This window comes from Kryptolebias marmoratus, linkage group LG21 (genome assembly GCF_001649575.2).
Source record: "Kryptolebias marmoratus isolate JLee-2015 linkage group LG21, ASM164957v2, whole genome shotgun sequence".
NCBI lineage: Eukaryota > Metazoa > Chordata > Actinopteri > Cyprinodontiformes > Rivulidae > Kryptolebias > Kryptolebias marmoratus.
The window spans coordinates 9,844-17,975 of NC_051450.1; the positions used below are offsets into that span (position 1 = coordinate 9,844).

The 8,132-nt window shown below is 42.5% G+C and overlaps 1 protein-coding gene across 5 annotated transcripts in view; it reads right to left on the reverse strand.

Moving 5' to 3' along the window:
* The window catches only part of LOC108248836, a 16,154-nt gene that overhangs the window by 4,415 nt on the left and 3,607 nt on the right, over positions 1-8,132 (reverse strand). Inside the window, exon 1 of one of the 5 annotated variants that reach the window (XM_025011008.2) lies at positions 5,583-5,668. The exons of the other annotated variants lie outside the window; for them this stretch is intronic. The gene's annotated coding sequence lies outside the window, so the exon portion shown is untranslated. Of the gene's footprint in view, positions 1-5,582; positions 5,669-8,132 lie in introns of those variants that run through there. 5 annotated transcript variants of the gene reach the window in all.

The window sequence follows — 8,132 nt, forward strand, 5'->3', positions numbered from 1 at the left end:
TTCAGCTTAGGAAGAGCCAGGATAGCTGTTCGATGTTAGAAGTGAGTAAAAAGTTTAGGTTTCGAGAAGTTACTTGTTCTTGTTTTTATCTTTTGTCTTTATAATGTTCTAAAGCTGTTTTCATTACTATAGGGTGATGTTGTTAATATACTTTACTTTAATTTGACTGTACAGTTATACATGTTATGTTAGTTACAAAATACAATATTGTATTTGCTCTCTTTAAGTCAGTTTAAACAGTATCATGTAGCCTTGTTTTTACTAAATTATATAGAAATATTAGTACTGTTAGTAGTTAATATACTGGCTTTTAACCAATTTATGGTCTGTTAATCATTACATCAACCTCTCCAGGGAAGGACTGAAGGTGGAAATTAGAATTATTTTTTTTTATATAATCAGGTATCTATCCTTTTAAAATGTTAGTAAAATGTAAAAATGTTAGTAAAATGTAAAATTGTATCTATGTGAATGAATATATAATTTTATAGTTATATTGTTATGAGTGCACTTAAAATATTTTATTTATCAATCAAGAAAATGCAGAGAATTTTTGTTTTGAAATTTTTGCAATAAAAAATAAAGTAAAGTATGGCCTTTGGGAGGTTTTTTGTCTGCTTTTGCACTTGCTTCAAATAGTGACTCGTGTACTGTATGCAGACTGTTGCATATATTAGTCACAAGAACAATTTTATAGACTTTGCATTCATAGTTGTGCTAGAACTAATATTAGACCAAAGGAAATGATACAATTGCAAGCCTTTAAGTTAGTTATTTAAAGATTTTTAATGAGTCAGATTCCAGAGATGTGGTTACAGTAGTTGCACGGGTGGGTAGAGGGGCCAGACAGACAGACACTACTGAAAACATAACCTCCTTGGTGGAGGTAATAATCATAACAAATCATCACTAATAAGTACCTTAACTAGGCATCTTGTAATATCAGAATAAAACATAAAAAAGATAACATCAAATTTATAAGATCAAAATTGCAAAATTACAGATTAGTGTCTAAGTAATTAAATCTTTTAAAATTACATTATCTAAAACTTGTAGTAGCTAATAAAAACACAAAAAAGGATAAATGTGAAAATTCCATAGCATGCATGAACAGTTTAGCTATTAGTAGGGTTATTCAGTGTCTTATCTGTCAAAAACACTTAAGATTTGTCTTGCTTTGTTTTTATTTAGTTTATCAGATTTTAATTTCTAGTCCAAAAAACACCTAAAAACTAGACCTCACTGACTTTCTGTATTTCCTCCTGGTCTATTTTAACTGTGATTGTATTTGTAGTGAAGGGTTTTGATCTTTTATAGCCTTTTTTTGATGATATATCATTAAAGCATAATGTCATAATATCTCCAAAATAATGTGCCATAGCTCACATTATGTTGTTTGAGTGTTTCAGGAGATAACAATTATTAGATTTGCTTAATATTTATGTAGTTTCAGAGTGTTAAAATATTAAACTTTCCGTGTGCTCAAGGCCTTTCCTTACAAGCTTATCTGTTCCGCAGGAAGGCCTGAGTTCAGCTGTAATCTGTCAAGATAAAAAAAAGTTATGCTAGTGGAAACTGGGATGCTGGAAGTTCTTAATTAATATAATACAGTGTTTTGTTATCTTACTGTGGCAGATCAGTATAGATTCGCTTTTAAGGTGAGTGGTGGGTGGCACCAGCATAGCCTTTAAAGCTCACACACTCCGTTCTTACAGGGCTTTGTGGTGACAGCATGTTGTTGCAGTGCCTTCTCCAAACAGTGTGCTTGCCATCATCGTGTCCAGGTTAGTTTTTGTGGTTCCCCTTTTTCTGACTTTTAGACTGGTTTATGAAATCATGCCTGTCTTGGGTTCAGGACCGCGGTTGGGTTGTGTGGGCTCCCTCCTGCTCTCTGGAGTGCGTGTGGTCGGGCATGTGTCGTGGGCTTTGGGTTTTCACCGGGTTAAGTGATTTCATTGTCCAGCTTGTTTTGGGCTTTGTGCCATGGCTGACATTTAGATCCTGGGTTGTTGCGGTACTGGGCCGTAAATCTTCTTCAGCTCCTCCTGCGGCATTCGGGTGTGTTCACCTGACTATCAGGTGCGTGCCGCAAGGTGTGCGCAGTTACGTTGAGACCGCCGCCACCTCCTGCTGGAGGAGCCGTTGTTTTGTCCCAGTTCTGCTGCTTTATGCAGTTTTCAACTGGATTGTAATCTACCCAATTAATAATTTATTTTTATTTAGGTAAGGGTTCAACCTGCTCATGGTGAGTCTTTTTGTAATTTTATTGCACGTTTATTTGCTGACGCTGTTTTTCTTTGTATGCAGATTTAGTTTGTCATTTGCCTGCATGTTTTGTTTCTATCTTATTAATTATTGTTTGCTTTGTATGTTTGTTTTTGCTTACTGTTTGGTTTGCAGTGTTTTATTTGTTTTGCTTTATTTAGTTCTTAATTGGGTTTGAATATATCCATTGAGTGTTGAGGGGGTAATGTGCAATAGATAAGCTGTGTAACAGATGCAGTGTGTGATCTGTTGTTTATGTCCAGATTCTATTTTTTTTTTCCGTAGGTCTACTTTTTAACTTTTGTGAAAACAAAAAAATAATTTTCAGATTAATGACCCACCTCTCTTTATTGCCCTGACCTGGTGTGGCATTTTTGTAAAGATTGGGAAGTTTGATAGTCCTGGGGCTATAGCCCTGTGTGACGTTGCTGGTTAAAGTATTTTACAATTTCAGTCTCAGACACCGCTCATGTCACATTACTCCCTAATGTCACCTAGCAACAGAGGTGGAGAAAGGTGTCTTTATTTCTTTTAAAGCTTCTTAACAACGACCAACCGCTTTGACATCTTTCAGTCTGGTTTCCGTGCTCACCACAGCACTGAGACTGCCCTTGTCAAAGTGTTCAATGATGTCCACATAAATACAGACTGTGTAAGAACCACAGTGTTGGTTCTACTGGACCTTAGCGCAGCATTTGACACTATTGACCATGATATATTATTAGAGCGACTGGAGAGCTGGGTTGGACTCTCAGACACAGCACTCAGCTGGTTCAAATCCTACCTAAACAACAGGAACTTCTTTGTATCAATAGGCAACTTCTCCTCAGAGCGAACAGAAGTCACATGTGGAGTACCCCAAGGTTCAATCCTGGGACCCCTTCTATTTAATATCTACATGCTCCCACTAGCCCAGATTATAACAAGTAATAATATTAGTTACCATAACTATGCAGATGATACACAGCTCTATATTACGATGTCACCAGGTGACTCTGAACCTATCCTAGCACTGAACAGATGCTTAGAACAAATCACTGCGTGGATGTGCCAAAACTTTCTTCAGTTGTACAGTAACAAGACTGAAATTATTATCTTTGGACCTAAAGAGGAGCGATCAAGAGTCAGCGCGCAGCTTCAGGTATTACAGCTAAAAACTAGTGATCAGGCCCGAAACCTGGTTGTAGTAATGGACTCAGACCTGAACCTTAAGGGACACATAAAAACAGTTACAAAGTCGGCCTTCTATCACCTGNAAAAACAGTTACAAAGTTGGCTTTTTACAACCTGAAGAACATCTCCAGAATTAAAAGATTAATGTCACAACAACATCTAGAAAAAATTATGCACACGTTCATCTTTAGTCGTCTTGATTACTGCAACAGTGTCTTCACAGGTCTGCCAAAAAAATCAACCAGACAGCTGCAGCTGATCCAAAATGCTGCTGCTCGTGTTCTCACTAAGACCACAAAAGTAGAGCACATCACCCTGGTTTTAAAGTCCCGACACTGGCTCCCTGTAGCACAGAGAATAGAAATTAAAATACAAAGCTGCCATTTCTGGTTGGAACGCCACTGCACTTAAAAGCGCCTTTTTTCACGGGTTAAGTGAACAAATTAAAGATGAACTAGCACCTCTAGATGAACCAGAGTCTCTAGACGAATTCATAAGCTTAACAATAAGGTTGGATAACCGAATTCGCTCCAGAGCAGGAAAACGGTCTCGCTGAACCTTTTCTCCATGGGTTTCTCAAACAGGTAGGGGGCGGCAGTGGCTCAGGAGGTAGGGGTTTGTCTTGTGATCGGAGGGTTGCTGGTTCGAACCCCCACTCTGGCTGTCTCAGCCGTTGTGTCCTTGGGCAAGACACTTCACCCGCCCTGCCTACTGGTGGTGGTCAGAGGGCTCGGTGGCGCCGGTGTGATGGCAGCCTCACCTCTGTCAGCCCGCCCCAGGGCAGCTGTGGCTACAATGTAGCTCACCAATGGGTGAATGATTGTAGTGTAAAGCGCTTTGGGGTCCTTGGACTAGATAAAGCGCTATATAAGTGCAAGCCATTTACCAGGTAATCAGTCTTCTGTTCAGCTTTCACCGACATCTTCCTCAGCTCCAGAACCTGAACCAATGCAACTGGGACACACACGCCCAACGGCAGAAGAACGCCAGAAAAGGATGCGTTCTCGACTCTGTCTCTATTGTGGTAAGCCCAACCACTTTATCACTAACTGTCCCGTTCGTTTAAACCCGCAGGTCCGGCAGTAAAGACGGGATGACTGCCGGAGTCACAATCATTAACTAAATCCCGTATCATCATTCCTGTCACCCTGTTCAACAATAACGAGTCTTTTCCCCTGTCAGCCCTCATCGACTCGGGGTGCGAACAAAACCTCATCAACTCTGAAAGAGTCAAGCATCTAGCTATCACGGTCAAACTACTTTCAATCTCTCTCAGAGTTTCAGCCCTGGATGGAAAGAACCTGCCTCAAATCACCCACCGTACCAAGTCGTTAGGTTTATTAATCTCAGGTAATCACACCGAAGAGAGTACTTTCTTTGTTTTTCCCGCATCCAGCTCCTCCATAGTTTTGAGTTTCGACTGGTTACTCGCACACAACCCTCATATAAAGTGGGCCGAAGCCAAGATAGAGTCCTGGTCCACCAAGTGTCACTCCACCTGCCTTCATTCCGCCGTCCCGGTTATGACTTCCCCGACAGAACAAGCAGAGGTTGACCCACCAGACGTATCCTCTGTTCCCAGTGAGTACAATGATTTATCTACAGTTTTCAGTAAAGACAGAGCGTTAGCTCTGCCACCTCACAGGCCTTACGACTGTGCCATTGACCTCCTGCCTGGTGCCCCATTACCCAATAGCAGACTATACAATATTTCCAGAGCCAAACGAAATGCTATGGAGGATTACATAAATAAATCTCTCGCAACTGGCATAATCTGCACTTCGTCTTCCCCATTAGGCGCAGGATTTTTCTTTGTGGGAAAGAAGGATGGGTCCCTACGGCCCTGCATAGACTACAGAGGTTTAAACCAGATCACAATAAAGAATAAGTACCCATTACCATTGTTATCTTCCGCCTTCGAGCCAGTTCAAGACGCAACCATTTTCACCAAGCTAGATCTCAAAAACGCTTATCACCTTCTCCATATTAGAGAGGGCGACGAGTGGAAGACTGCATTTAAAACCCCCATGGGGCAGTACGAATATCTAGTCATGCCCTTTGGTTTGTCCAACGCGCCTGCCTTTTTCCAGGCTCTTGTAAATGATGTTTTCAGAGATTTTATTAATGTTTTCATGTTTGTCTACCTAGATGACATCCTGATTTACTCTAAGTCCCTCGTTGAACACCGAAGACACGTCCGCTTGGTCCTCCAACGGCTTCTTGATAACAGGCTGTACATAAAAAGGGAGAGAAGTGTGAGTTCCACCGTCAGTCAGTAACCTTCCTGGGATACATTCTTGAGGGCGGACAGGTAAGGGCATCAGAGGATAAGGACAGTACTAGATTGGCCCAAACCCGAGACCCGAAAACAACTACAACGATTGATAGGGTTTGCTAACTTCTACCAAAGATTTATACGCAACTATAGCCAAGCTGCATCTCCCTTTACTGGCCTTACTTCAACCAAGTAGGTGTTTGCCTGGACCCCTCAAGCTGACACCGCCTTCGCTGAGCTCAAGTCCCAGTTTGCACAGGCGCCCATACTTGTCCAACCTGATCCCAAGAAGCAGTTTGGGGTGGAGGTTGATGCCTCCAATACTGGGGTTGGAGCAGTGCTCTCCCAGACCACCGATCATGATGACCATAAGCTTCACCCTGTTAATTATGGTCCTTTTTCATTTCTCATTTCTGTTAAACTCATTACAGCTTTATAACGTGCATGAAACACGTTATCTCACAAAGGTGCAAACATGTAAAGCTTGGATAAATACTAAATGGTAATGTAGTTCAAACTGTACAATATAATCAAGATACTTTGGTTGCTAAGAAATGAGGTCATGTTTACTTGATTGCTAAGAAATAAGGTTATGCTTAGTCAATGATAGAATAAAAACAAACTTGGATATTGCTAAAATCATTTGATTGTTAAAAGTAGGTTACGATAAAATGTGAACAAACTTCGATGTCACTAAAATGATTTGATTGCTGAAATAAGGTCACTATTAGCTTATGATGGAATAATTGCTAAGAACAGTGTGTCTGTGGGGTGAGGGAGGCGAAAGGTTCCAGAACATCATGATATGATAGTATGCTTTATAGTATAAAAAGAAGTAAAGGGGTTATTACTTCAGACACAACTGGGAACGTGTTGCTGTTGCTTCGTGTTGGTGTTTAAATAAATGTATGTTTGTTTTTTAAACCTCTGCTTTGGACTCGTTTTGTGTGTCCGTCATTTCTGCAACATCAAAGATGAGAGAAACTAAGTGGTCAGGTGAGATTCCTCTGAAAGGAGTGAATACTAAACTTCGTTTTTCTCAACAACCCTTCTGCCTATTTCTCCGGCAGACTCTCTTCGGCCGAAAGGAATTATGACGTGGGGGACAGGGAACTCCTGGCAATCAAGCTGGTGACATTGGCTGGAGGGAGCTGAGCACCCCATTTTGGTTTGGACAGATCATAAGAACCTATCATATCTCCAATGTGCTAAGAGGCCCAACCTGCGCCAGTCACGTTGGTCTCTGTTCTTTTCTCGTTTTAACCTGTCCATTTCGTACTGCCCAGGGTCTAAGAATATAAAGCCAGATGCTCTTTCCCGAGTCTACTCCTCAGATGATTCCGAAGAAGCTCCAGCTTCAATCCTTCCCCCCAGTTGCACAGTGGGGGTGGTCACCTGGGAGATCAAAGACATCATTCGCCAAGCACAACACAGTCGAACCTACCCCTGAATCCTGTCCACCAGAGAAACTGTACGTACCATCGTCTGTTCGATCACGTTTTCTCCAGTGGGTACATGCCTCCAAGTTCTCCGGTCACCCTGGAATCAGTCGCACTTTTGGGCTGATAATTTGAAGGTTTTGGTGGGGGTCAATACACAGGGATGAAAGGGAGTATGTCGCAGCTTGTTCAGTCTGCTCCAGAAATAAGTCTTCGAACCATCCTCCCACTGGTTTTCTTCAACTGCTGCCCGTACCCAAACGACCATGGTCTCATATCACCGTTGACTTTGTTACCGGACTCTCAACCTCTAAAGGTATGACCACCATTCTAACCATCGTCGACCATTTCTCCAAAGCCTGCCATCTCGTTCCACTCCATAAACTACCTACTGCCGCCCAGACGGCCATGTTACTGATAAAACATGTGTTTAAATTTCATGGAATCCATCAAGAGATCCTCTCGGACCGTGGTCCCCAGTTTGTCTCACAGGTCTGGCGCCAATTCTGCTCCGCTCCGCTCCAAGGTGTCACTCACATCCGGTTAACACCCTAAACCAACGGACAGACGCAGCGCATGAATCAGGAGCTAGAGGCTACCCTGCGATGTCTGACCTCTACTAACCCCGACGATTGGGCCCAGTACCTTCCATGGGTAGAGTATGCGCACAACAGTTACATCTCTGCAGCCACAGGCCTCTCCCCGTTTGTGCTAGGGTATCAACCACCACTCCTGTCCTCTGAAGAAACTAACATCTCGGTCACCTCAGTGCAGAACCACATTCGTAGAAGCCGTAAGATCTGGAATGACACCATTGCTGCTCTCAACAACACTTCTGCACTTAATAGCCATCCCTCGTCGACTGGGATGGCTATGGTCCGGAGGAACGCTCCTGGGTTCCCTCATTAGGGATTTTCAGGACTCCCAGCCCTCGTCCTCTGCTCGGCCGCCAGGTGGCGTCTGTTGAGGGGGGGGGGGGG